This window comes from Helicoverpa armigera, chromosome 12 (genome assembly GCF_030705265.1).
Source record: "Helicoverpa armigera isolate CAAS_96S chromosome 12, ASM3070526v1, whole genome shotgun sequence".
NCBI classification, from domain to species: Eukaryota; Metazoa; Arthropoda; class Insecta; order Lepidoptera; family Noctuidae; genus Helicoverpa; species Helicoverpa armigera.
The window spans coordinates 10975827-10989652 of NC_087131.1; the positions used below are offsets into that span (position 1 = coordinate 10975827).

Below are 13826 nucleotides of genomic sequence, written 5' to 3' on the forward strand. Positions count from 1 at the left end.
CTTCAAAAATCCATCATTATTTTATTCTTTTGTTTTTGCAAATCTCAATTCAAATAAACTGAAATACCCTTTACAGAAAAGGCTATAAACTCTAGTCTAGAGCTACCGTTCAATACTATTATTAAAGCATGTACCATCTGCTGCAAGCTTTCTCAATAATGAACGCGGTTTCATCTAAAGGATTCAGAAACAAGAATAAAAGTCTAGACCAAATAAACGGATTTTCAACATCTGCAGAGAGTACAATAACCTGCAACTATACTGAGAGTTTTGTATTTTTTCTAGAGAGTTTTTATAGTGCAGACTACAGGAAATTAAAAGTTGTAGATTCTTTAAATAATTTGTCGAGATCTTAAAACGGCAGTAAAATTCGATGAAAAAAAACCTTGTCAACAAAAAGGACGTTGTTATCTCAAAAAATGGCTACAACGTCGTTAAAAAAAGGTACCATAGATCAAAAACCTCCAACACAATATAAGCAAAGTTTGAACCTTCAACAAAAACAGCACAACTGAAAAGGCCCTTTATTCCTTCAATCTCAAGACAACATATTTTGTCCAAAATATCCGCAACACTTGTTTTCTCCCGAAGCCTAATGTTGCTAAACACGCCAAAATAGACGGAGGTCCGAAGGGTCTTACGGCCTTACATAATAGTGTTATCGCAAAAACTAAGGGAGAAACAGCATCCCTTTTCTTATGAAACAAGACGGTTATTTTGTGAGACTTACATAAAAGTTTGTACCTATTTTTAGGGGTTAGTGTGACCATGAGTTTGGTCTACCTTATTATTTGATAGCAATCTTGGATTTAGGCACGATTTTAATCATCAGTAGTATGTGTTATACCTGTGTATCAATACAATCTGTGCATAGACTTTTGATAGATTTTTGTCGATCTGCCTCTTGATGAAAATATGAATATTGTGTCAGTAGGTACGGACCTACCTACCCTGCTACCTAATGTAATAATATTTGTCAGGGTTAGCTTCCAGTCGAACTGGATGCAGTTGAGTACCAGTGATTTACATGGCGCAATTGCCTATCTGACCTCCTCAACCCAGCTACATAGGCAAAACGATACCCTTTGGTAAGACTGCTAGTCAAACTTTCAATTTTCTATTTAAATATTCCAAAAAAAGAATGAAAATGACGTCCCATCTCGAGAAAAGCAATCAAATTGCTATTGCCAACATCTATATCGCGGGGAAGTAAGGAATAAAGTGAATTACTCCGCCTGTCATCTCGAAGAACTCTGAAGGAAATAGATTGCTGAGAAATGACGCAAATGATTGGTGCAATCTATCATTGGAGCTGTTAGCACTGTTTTCTTACAGTAAACGCTCTATTTGAGCTTTGAAGAATTTTCTGCTTACAAACACTTTAATATATTATTTTGATTGAACTTAGGTTCACTTTTTGAAACCTAAATGTAGGTGGATTTTTATTTTTATTTCCACGAATGTTATTCATTTTATTTTTGGTTTCACGTTTTGTTACGTTCTTAAAATACGTAGTCCTGATTGAAGTTTGTTTTTGCAAGTTTAAAGATTGCTTTAGTGACTTTTCTATTTCATACGAGTATTTTTATAAGTTTCAAATAAACCCGGAGGTACCTGAAAGACCGAAAGTTATGAAAGAGGGAAGAATGCTTAATTCGCTAGATAATTCAGAGCCGTCTGTTTAAAAAGTTAAAGACCGAAGAAACTTTACGGAATCAAGTAAAACATTTAAGGAGAATCTGCGTTACTTAAATAGAACTTCGATCCTCCTTGTGTACGCAACAGTTTGTTAAATCCTACGTATTTGCTTGTAGATACTGTTGACTGGTATTAAAAGTTATTCGAAGAACGAATACTTTCTTTCCGAGACGCAGTAACAACTGTATATTTGTATTGTGAGGATCGGATCTTGAAATTGTAACGTCACGACTCGGGGATAATTCAATGCTTCTATAAACCTTCCATGGCTGTTACGTTTTTCTTTTGTTTTAAGACGTCATTTATGATCTTTGATGTGTAATATATTGTACGCCGTGCACATTGGTTTATTCGGCTTACTAATTGTTTCACCACAAACGAATTTCTGTGCCTTGATATAAAAAGTAGCCCGTGTTATTTTGACATAGGTACTTATGTTTTAGCTAAACCAATGTACTTCAGTCTCTACAAATATGCATATTTAATGATTGAATTTGAAAGGGTAAAAGGCATCAATTTTATTTAGGTAGCTGTATAAATAAATCTATACCTAGTGTTTTCTACATTGTTGTTTTCTTTTCTTTACTTATATAAAAGTAACTTTATTCTTTCGAACTGGTTTATCCTATTGCCTTCTAGTGGATTCTTCTTCCATTTAACAGGCGACAACTGCAAAGAAGTTTAATGGATTACGGTCTAACAGTCGGCCATATTTCGTCCTTATCATGGACGAAATGGACGAAATTGCAAGATAAGACTTACTGTTGAATACAAAACCCATTAGACAATTATGCTTTCAACGAAGCACTTGTACTAAATTGCTGGTATTTAGCTACCAACGATGTTTAGTGTAGCTTTGTACGATCACCAACAAAAGACCATTTAACATCTAAAATTACGAAGTAACTGAACTCTAAAATATCCCGTAATTATCTGTCAGGATTACTGAATAAAATAATCTGGATGTCAACGTTGTTCATCTTTTGCATTCAAGTTTTTGTTTGATTTTACAGTTATTGTTGTTGCTGTCTCTTTCTAAAGTAATAGCTAGCAATTTCGTATGTCAAATAACAATTATTTTATTGTTGGTAAAGCAAAAGCTACATGGTTTTTTACTATTTCGTAGAATTAATGAAACTACAGCAATTTGAATGTTGTGTAAAACGTGTGTCAGGTAAGTACCAATGCAACTTTTCTAAGTTTGTATGTACCTACTTTCCAAGAATATTAGACGCCAAAGGCTAATAAAAAAAGGTGAAGGAAAACATTTTGAGGAAACCTGGACTATAAAGTCTGAAATCACCAACCCGCTTTGAGCAAGCGTGGTGATTAATGCTCAATCCTTCTCCGCGTGAGAGGAGGCCTGTGCCCAGTAGTGGGACGATAAAAAGGCTGTAACAGTAACAGTAACTGCAACATTCAAAATAACAACTCGGCAACATTATAACGAAGTCGGAAACACATCGACCAATTTCACCAGCTTACTACACCAATAACAAATAAGTAAGCCGCTTTGTCACTTCAAGCGTGTTTCACCGAAATAAAAGTTTAGCCTTAATCCCGCTGAAGGCCAAGTGGTCAATTAATTCTGTCAAATCAAGCTGCGGTCACTGCTTTTCTACCTTATAGTATGGGTTCAGTAGCAGAGATAAAGATCGGGCAGGGTTTATTTTGTAGGTTGTCGCCACTAGGATAGGGAGTCAGAATGTTTATTACGCTATAAGTAGGTACCTATTTTATTGAGATAACTACATAGAATAAAATATTCATAAAGCGCTGTCCTGTAAGGAATGAATAGAAGATTGAATAGATCATCATATGTGATACTTACTATATGTAGGAAGGTACTAAGCGTTCGTAACCCAGAATACAGTACGTAAGGCTCAGTTTAGGATAAATATAGCGCTATACAACTATGTCACAGTATAAAAAATATTTTGAGTATGTCTTTGCCTATACTTACATTAAAAACTTAAACTTAACAAACATATGTACTTAGCGAAGTGGCTTTCACACTTATAAGTCTCAAAAACTACTCTATAGGACTATACAAACACGATAATTAACAAATATTTTCTCCACAATATAAGTTATAGAGTAAATCTTCTGACTCAGTTGCTTTGTAACCCACCATTTAAGGGTCGTTTGCCTTCCAAACGAGGGTTATCGCTCTATTCACCCTCATAACCTGCCTACTTATATGTATTGTACCAACAGCCTTACTTTTGTGACAAAATACTCCCGCCTAATAAGATTGTTCTGGATTCCAGACTTCTTCGTATAAGCGTCTTGTTATAAGCTTAGAATATGAATTGTGAAACTTTTGTTATTATGCGAAAGTATCTCAAAAGCCGAGAGAGTTAAATTATGTTGTATACAAAAATCATATTTTTTTACTGAATTGCCAACAGCTTTCAGTGTTATGAAGTTTACTCTGCTTTTGTATAACGATACTAGCCGTTTTCCCGCGGTTTCACCCGCGTCCCGTGGTAACTACTGCCCGTACCGGGATAAAATATAGCCTATGTTACTCGTGGATAATGTGCTTTCGAATGGTGAAAGAATTTTTAAAAACTGTCCAGTAGTTTTTGCCTATTCATTACAACCAAACAAACAAACAAACAAAGTTTTCCTCTTTATAATATTAGTATAGGTTGTCAATGTGAAAAAAGACTAGGTCATGTCACCCAGGCATTGTAGGCAAAGGTAAAATTCTGAAAAAAAATAGCTTTTGTGCTATCTATCCATACCAATTATCATATGATGTAATTTAGGTTTTTTACTGTAAAAAAAAAATAAGCTAGCTCATTAGCATAATTCATTAAGACCTGTGATTTTCGTCTTTCTTTGCACCAATTTTTCCGTAATTGAGAAGAAAGAAGGAAGACATCTTGAGGAAACCTGGACTATCAAGTTTGAAATCACCACCCCACATAGAGCAAGCGTGGTGGTTAACGCTCAATCCTTCTCTGTATGAGAGGAGGCCTGTGCCCAGCAGTGGGACGATAACACGGCTGTACCATAACGAGGAAAAACAAAGCATAAGAAACTTAAACATAAGTAAATAAGATAAAAATTCATGTAACTGAGAATTGCCCGCTTTGTTCAGAAATATATGAAGATCAGCGTCGCTGTTTCAATATTTCTTTCGATTTTCTTTTGTTTGCGACATAATATTATTACGTGACGGTCGAGCTTTCCGTTGTTTGCCTTTTGTTTTTAAGAAGTTTATTATAAAACTTGGGCTTTATTGTATGGCTATTTGGAAGTCTGTCTTGGAAATTGGATGTGAGTGTAAGAATATTTAAACGTTGCTCTTATTTTCAAACATTTTTATTCTAACCAATTGGTCCCATTTGGTTCACTCGAACACTTACAACAATGTTTAAAAGAAAACAAAAAGCCTGGATTAAATGGAAAAAATATAAGAACATTTCTGACTATGAGACTTTTGCAGATCTTAGGGAAAAGTTCAAGGACTTATGTCTCAAATGTTTCAACTCTTATATCTTGTCTGTGGAGGATAACTTGCGGAAAAATACTAAGCACTTCTGGACTTACATACACAACCGTAAGGATAAGCCTGGTATACCAGCTAAGCTTCAATATGATAATGCTGAATCTAATGACCCTGTTACAGTTTGCAACATGTTCTCAGACTTTTTTTACTCGGTGTACGAACCTGCATCCTCTACTTTGAAACACTGGAAACCCCCATGCGAAAATGCCTTGCACGAAGTATCATTATCTAACATATCCTTTACTGAGGACGCCATCTTGAAGGAGCTTAAATGTCTAGACTTATCTAAAGGCCCTGGTCCTGACGGTCTTTCTCCTTACTTTCTTAGGAATACTGCGGATACTATATGTAAACCTCTTGTCATTATCTATAATAAATGCATTTCTGAAGGTGTGGTGCCGATGCACTGGAAGCATGCGTATATTGTGCCAGTCTACAAAAGTGGATCTAAGCGTTGTATGGAAAATTATCGTCCAATTTCTATTTTGTCTACTCTGTCAAAACTTTTTGAGCGGTTAGTCCACAATGAAATTTACCCTGCACTCCACAATATCGTAATACAACAACAACATGGCTTTGTCAAACGGCGGTCGACAAACACTAACCTGCTGTTATTCTCAAGTTTTTTGTTTGATAGCATTGACAATCGAGTACAGGTAGATGCAGTATATACAGACTTCTGCAAGGCTTTTGATAAGGTGGACCACGAATTGCTGCTTGATAAGCTGGCATTTAATGGTATACGTGGCAATCTTCTAAGGTGGTTTACTTCCTATATCACTAATCGCAGTCAAAGAGTTGTGATTAACGGTTATCAGTCTTGCATAGCGCAGGTCACCTCTGGTGTGCCTCAGGGCTCCATCCTCGGCCCTTTCTTATTCATTCTGTACATCAACGACATCAGCAGTTGCTTTCTTCATACTAAATTTCTATTATATGCTGATGATCTTAAGGTATACAGAACCATCCGACAACCACAGGATAATCAATTGTTTCAACAAGACCTTGATCGACTGACTCATTACTGTCAAAAAAATAGGCTGCAACTTAGCTTACCTAAATGCAACTGCATAACGTTTACCAAAAATAAAAACATTTTAGACTATAGATACACGCTGTGCGATGCCCCTCTGAATAAAGTAACATCTATTCGTGATCTTGGAGTTATTTTGGACTCCAAGCTCTGTCTAGACTTACATATAGGTAAAATTGTAAATAAAGCATACCAACTATATGGATTCATCATGCGCTCTACAGTAGATTTTAGGAAGTCCTCTTCTTATATTTGCCTATACAAATCGTTAATTCGATCTCAACTCGAGTACGCTGTTTCCGTCTGGTGTCCATATTACAAAAAGTACATTGATATAATTGAGTCTGTTCAACGCAAATTCCTACGAGCAATGCATTATAGATGCTCTGGTCAATACTTAACGTATGAAGAATTACTCAGCAAGTACAAAATCGAGACACTTGAAAACAGACGCAGATATCTAGAAGCGATAACTCTATTTAATATTGTGAATAATAAATTCGACTGCATCGAGTTATCTAATATGCTGTGTTATGCTGTCCCCAGGACAATTCACAAACGCAGGGTTCGAGCGAGAACACTATTCGCAGTGGGTGTTAGTCACTCAAACTCTGGCTTACGTTCACCCATCCGCAGAATGGTTGACTCCTACAATAGGTCCTTTGAACATATAGACATCTTTGCATGCTCACTCAGTAGGTTCAAGGGACTTATTCTTAAGGAACTCTCCTCTAGCTAGATATTGCCCGCTGAGCTTAGTTTTCACATGTCTAGATGTTTTAGTATTTAAGTGTATAGAGAGATAAGTATAATTAAGTACCTTCTTAAGTTAATTTGTATCTAGTGTAAGTTATCCTAGCGTATTTTTATGTTTTTTTATACTTTTGTTTATTTGTGAACAGTGTTGTGGGCTAGAATATTGTTAATTTCAATTATGCATGTTTTTATCTCTGCTGTATACTGTATATTCTGGCTGTTTGCTGTTCCTATGTAATAAAATAAAAATAAAATAACCAAGGAACTGTTAAAATATATTTAGGTTAAAAAAATAAATGGATAAGTAGTTATAAGTGTATAACCTATAACAGGTCTATACGAAATAAAAACCTTTCACTGAAGTACCTTTTTTTACGGGAAATCAACGAAAGACCCCTTCCGCTGTGGGTTACCAGCGTGACTACTTAAGTAGGTACCTTAAGTCTTAACGGTAACAGACCAATACTGCAAGTGAAAACCATTAATAAATAAAACATAACATTCCACATACATTTTCTATGGCTTACTCATGCTTATACTCTCGAATCACGTACAGACAAATATACAAACATGCACGCATGACTGCCACCAGGCGTCGACCATAAAAATATGTATCCCGATGCCAGAATATTCTGATGAGGGTGACCAAGTTTTACGTGTATTTATGCAAAGATATTTTGGGACGTGGTGAAAAATAATTTAAATTATGGTTAGTATGTCTAATTCTCATGTGTGTATTTCTGAATTTTTTAGCTACCTTCAACCATTAGATTAAACAGAATATATTTTTACCTATTACACAATTTAACTAGTCTACTTCGAACTCACCGACAATATCCCTCCGTTTTTCTCAAAACAACTTTCAAAATTAAACGTTGTCGGTGTACATATGCGTAGAAAAAATATAAGTATCTTCTTCAGTATTTCAATCTAATATAGTTTCCTTTCTACGCTATAACTCCAGAACGCACGAACCAATTTCCACGGTTTTGCATTCGTTGGAAAGCTCTCGATCTCCATGAGGTTTATAGCCTAATAGAAAATTCAGGATAAAAAAATCTTTAACTTTTAATCACCAAACAAAATGTAACATAGAATGAATGAAGATGGCGAAACGGAGTTCGCCGGGTTTGCTAGTAATCTATGAAATTAAATCAAAACGCAACTTCTCCAAAATCTAACAAATTCCCGAAGAAAATCAATTCAAAACAGAAAAAAAGGAGAAACCTAATTCTATATTTTTGACAAGCGTTTGACACAAATTGCGTAATAAAGACTTCATCCGTACTGACAGGCAATTACCCTGGCTTCTGTTGGGATCCCCAATCAGCATAAATCAACCCTTAGGCTCGTACAGTCAACTTCAGGTCAGTGGTAACAGTTTTATAGGAAAATCGTTCTTATTACTATTGAGTTAAGGTGCATGACAGTTACCACTGATGTGCGATTGACTGTACCACACTGAACGTTAAATATTTTCTCGGAATTTCGAAGGTTCCTTAAGAGTATTCCTTTCACGTAGAAGCTGTCAATTAATGTTATGAAAGTTTCTCGGGTTTCTTGTATCGATATTGTACCCTTTTTTGGTAGTTTTTGAGGTAAAAACCTAGACTTATTAGCATGTTTGTTAAAAATATTTATCTAGATATTTAGAGGATCTTCCTACATTAGTTACCTGATTTTCCTCTACCTTGTAATCTCTAAAAACCTTCTAAATTACGATCAAAGAAGAGGCGTTCCTTTTGCGGAATATACAGTTAGTTTGTATCAAAAAAACCTTTACCATTTAATTCTACTACAATCTTGTACAAATAAAAAAAGTGTAAATGATCTGTGTTACAAATAACGACTGACTTCCTTTCCCTACAAATCACCATAAAAAGCCTTTAAAGATTTCAAATGTACTGCGGCAGTCGTCACCTACTGAACTCTGTCACCGCATAACAATAATTTTCATTTCAATGCCAACTGTACTGGCCACATGCCAAGTGACGTCATCAAGTCTAGACGTGACCCAAACACGAAGAACATCCCTGGAGAGACTTGGATTAATTTTGTACTACTTCGAAACTCGTGTAGTGGAATCTCTTTAGAAAATTCAGTACGTTTTAATGAGTTCACGACCTGTTCAAAATTTACTAAGATAATCCTAAAATATTCAGGTGATAGGTGTAATTGCAAATATAATGATGCTGTTGCTTTTGTAGGAGTTATTTCACAGAACGATTTTCATAAAAAACAAGAACCTAAAGCATGGTCACCATACTACCCGAGATCCGTAAACGTCAAATATCTACCTTCGATATCTCTACCTACTAAAGTTTGTGAGTTGTGAGGTTACCCCGTAAAACCTCTGTATCTACTGACCTGAAGAGTATCACGTTATTTAAGAGGTCAATCTTCATCCTGATACTGCTCGTACATTCTATATCAGGATAGTAGTACGCGAAACCGCTAGTTCTTAATGAAGATCGAGTCAGTAAAGCGACAAAGTCGCTTAATCTTCCAAGTACTTACAAAGTTCTAAATTCTCTGTAAGTGATGGCTACCCATAAAGAACCTACTTAGTCCCGACTAAAGGCTGACCACACATCAGTCAACAGTATCTCTCACTAATCTCTTAAGTCTGTACCACCACTAAGTTGGTACTAAATTGTGAAAGCAAAAAGCTTAGACCAAACCACAGTCTACTTAACAAGTTTAAGCTCGGCTTTTATCAGACCTTTTTAGACACTATTTGGATACTGTTGATAAATGTTTTAACCTTAGGCATGATGTCTGTTTTTTTATAAAATATTGGATTCGTGGAGTTATTACTGTTTAGGAAACAATGACGATGTAGTTCATAAGAGTAATAACTATGAGATGACGTCAGATAGTAAGGTATGGAAGACAAAAAAATGCTGCGCCAATTCCAAACATAAATTGAAATGATGGGCAGGAGGAATTATGCAACAGAAAGACAGAGAGAAGATTATTAAATTCAATTCACTTTTGACGCAAATAAATAACACCTATACTAAGCCCGAGAAGAGAAGAGCATAGCCAAGACGGAAACTGCAGATTCACTGAATGCATCCTACCTTACACCACACTAAAAGAAATCTTCATTTAAAGAAAATCGAACGAGATAAACACAGAGAAAAAACAGCATTTGCACTTAGCGAACAACTTAGATATTCCCAGACTACATTACAGTTCTAAATTAAGCACAGGTAGTGCAAACCCTGCTTAACAGCTTCGAAATTGTATTTATGCACCAATCGATCGTGACCTATTTACACGAGTTTCCCACGATGTGAGAAATACAGCCTGAATTTGTAGGTACACGAGAAAAATACCTTGTAGTCTTTGGCACTTAAGACCCTGTATTTATTTAAGCTGGATATATGTATATAGCTTAAAAAATATACAGCTAAAAAGTAGCTAAACAAATTAAAATTTTCAAAACTGCTTCAAAATACAGTGTATTAGAGTATTCATGAACTTTTTTTGAAGTTGAAGATGTAAAATTAAATTTTTATGTTTATGTAGTTAAGAAATTATGACCCCTTACGCTAGGCACTTTTGAAAGTTTCATTTGTTCAGCTACTTTTGATGTTGATCGTACAGTCAGCACGAAAGTCTTTCACCCGAAAATTTTCAAATTATATGAACACAAAAATGACAAATGGAATAAGCCTTAGAATAAGAATAAGTTTAGACCCTTCTGTACTTCCGCATACAAAACTACAATGTCGCTGAACACCAAAAACAAAACTGAAATGCATAGGATCTGTTTAGCGACTTACCTATGTCTAGGTTAATTTATTCCGTGGTCACGTCAATTACATATAATGAGAGATGATGGGACAGATTTAGTGATCAGGTAATTTTCTTGATGGACTCTCGTTGCTGACCGCGTACATTTTGTCAAGAAATGACTTATTAAGGCGAAGAAACTTCAATGAGGTTTTATATACGACTGTGAAAACGATAACAAGCAACGTTAGTACAAAACTTTGTTAATCTTGACTTGAAGGTTATTAAAAAAGTCTATCGAGATTTATTATAAAGTTTTCGGATTAAAATTTCAGTCTGAATGAATATGAAAATATTTTAAAGAAAGCTGGAAGGAGTAATTTGAGCCATCCAAAAAATGTTAAGAATAAATTCTTTCTAGATTTTTGTCCGCTGTTTTCAGTCTTTTCTATACTAAGCATCATTAAAATTACTAAAGGATTCGTTTATATTTCACTGCATAACAGAGCCTAAATATTACACTATAATGAAGTTGAACTGATATAGAAATTACAACCAATTTACATACCTTTTTCGAAGAAGTAACACTATTACTATTTGATAATATTTCAGTAAAAATATCCAAGTTATTTAATGGATTGAAATAAACTAAATTGAAGTACACAAATCTTTCTTTCACTTTACACACTTTTTCAGTTCGTGAAACTTATTTCCCATAAGCACGCACTTATCGTACTATTTCCTAATTATTTCACTGAGTCTGTACAATTCTGATTTAAAACTTTTTCACTGTTTAATATTCGTTGCGTTTGATAGCACATAAACCAGCACTCTGTATGTCGATTCCGCTGACGCTAGAATATGATAATTATGTTTATATTAAGAATATTATCAGTTTTTATTATAATAACAAGTCATTTAACTTTAACTAGCTTCTGCTCGCGGTTTCACCCGTCACCTTTACTACAAAAAGAGCGATTGATATACCTTGAAAATTTCGGAGAGCAAAAAGATAATTGAACTAAACAGCCAGGTTGTCTGAAAACCAGTCTTACCAAGGGGCATCGGGTTCCTCGGGTGACTGGGTTGAAGAGGTCAGGGAGGCAGTCGCTTCTTGTAAACACTGGTACTCAGCTGCATCAGTAAGACTGAAAGCCGACCCAAACATACATAGTTGGGAAAAGGCTAGACCGGTGATGGAACAAAATAAGATATTTTTTGAAAAACAAATGTACTTAATATTGCTTGCTTATTCTATGTAAAGTTTTAAAAATAATACCTTTTAACATTTAACTATGGATAATTGAAACTAAAACACACATAATAATAGAAAACCGCAACAAGTGTGTTATTATGTAATTTTGTATGCATTGTTATCGGTTTAATTGTTATTGCTGGACATTTTAATAGCTTTTAATTTTATAATTGTATATCATGAAATTCCGATAAACGAGATTTTCTTCACGCTACATTTTGATTTGCTCACATACATAGGTATTTAAATACAGTATCTTACATACCTATGGTCTCAAAGTATCTCGATCCTCCAAATCACATTAAATCCTATATGTGCTTCTTTCTATTATATGACCCTAGTGACGTAATAAACGAGAAAGTTTGTATGTATGGATGTTTGTTCCTCTTCCATGAAAAAGCTGCTGACTAGATTTTGATGGAAAGAATGAAGAGTAGTTCCCCCTTGATATCCGCTGGCGGAAGCTTAAACCGTATAAACGTAGAAAAACAGACAAACATACTCTCACATACCAAGGATTAACAATCTAGCAATTAACTTAATTAAACCAGCAAGCAAATCTTAAGACCATCTTACGACTGGGCAAAGCCTCAAGAAAATGATTGAAGGATTACTGACTTAATGGCCATATACGGCCCAAATGGGTATTGGCCTGAGGCCAACGTGTTAGAGGTTGGAGTACAAAAGACATTATACTCAAGACTGCAGAAGTAGCAGAATGTGTCTTGCCAGAAACATTGTAATGATATAAAATTGTAATAAAAACTAGCTTCTGCCAGAGGTTTTACCCCTTTACATTACTTTACTCAGTAAATAAGCTACCTAACAGCTTTTTTTTTTAATCGGACCAGTAGGTCATAAGATTAGCGCGTTCAAACAAACAAATGAAGTCTGCTTAATAATATTAGTATAGATAAGCTTCATAGTCAAAGGTTAACCTGGTACATATAATGTCATAACAGTTACATCTAATGTATTTATGACAAACCAAGCATAATTGGTTTGTTATGGCTGTTAAAACACAAATGTTTTGAATACACAATGAAAATTACAGCTGTTAAATAGCCGTGCCGTTCTTTTTTTTGTGGGATAATGATCTCTCCCTCTGTAGATAAGCAACTTAGAGTGTCAGTCTCTTACTGACTAAAACCCATCATATTCCTTCTCAAGCCCTTTTATGTACTAGGGCCGCGGTAGCTCGCGCAAAAAATTTGAGGCTTTGGTCCTGGTGGTCTACACTGAGGTTTGCTGACTCTTCTTGAGAGCTGAATGACTTCACAGCAGTATATTGTTTGAGTCGAGCAAAAGACGAATAAAACAATTGAACTCAGTTTATTTCATAATTAAAGTTTCTGAAACAAAGTATCGTAAGCCTATTTGCGAATGACTTAATAATAAATATGCCTTTTAACTGAAAGTTCAAGAGTCATTGTTTTTAACCTTGTGTTAATTAATTAATAACGAACTATTGAGTACTTAGCTTTTACTGTAGCAAATGCCTTATTTCTATTTTATGAAGTTTAGAAAATACTTAAGTAATTTGCTGAATTACGTAATTAAAAATTAAGGGTTCTTAGTTGAAGAACTCTTAGCAGATTTTGCCTTTTAATGAATGAATTTAAATATTGAAGAAAAGGTTGTTAGAATTTTCGAATTGCTATTAAGAACTGAATTTTATTTCAAGTATTTCAGTAAAATGAAGTATTGATAGTAAGTATAGTAAGTATCTTAAGTGAATTTTATAAATGTGAAAACTTTTGCTTAACGAATTGCTGAAAGGCACACATATAGGTTCCTTCTCCGTGTGAGAGGAGGCCTGTGAC

General features: G+C 34.9%; 1 protein-coding gene across 4 annotated transcripts in view; it reads right to left on the minus strand.

Moving 5' to 3' along the window:
* The window catches only part of LOC110374333 (uncharacterized), a 57933-nt gene that overhangs the window by 18920 nt on the left and 25187 nt on the right, over positions 1 to 13826 (minus strand). Inside the window, exon 1 of one of the 4 annotated variants that reach the window (XM_064037240.1) lies at positions 11317 to 11480. The exons of the other annotated variants lie outside the window; for them this stretch is intronic. The gene's annotated coding sequence lies outside the window, so the exon portion shown is untranslated. Of the gene's footprint in view, positions 1 to 11316; positions 11481 to 13826 lie in introns of those variants that run through there. 4 annotated transcript variants of the gene reach the window in all.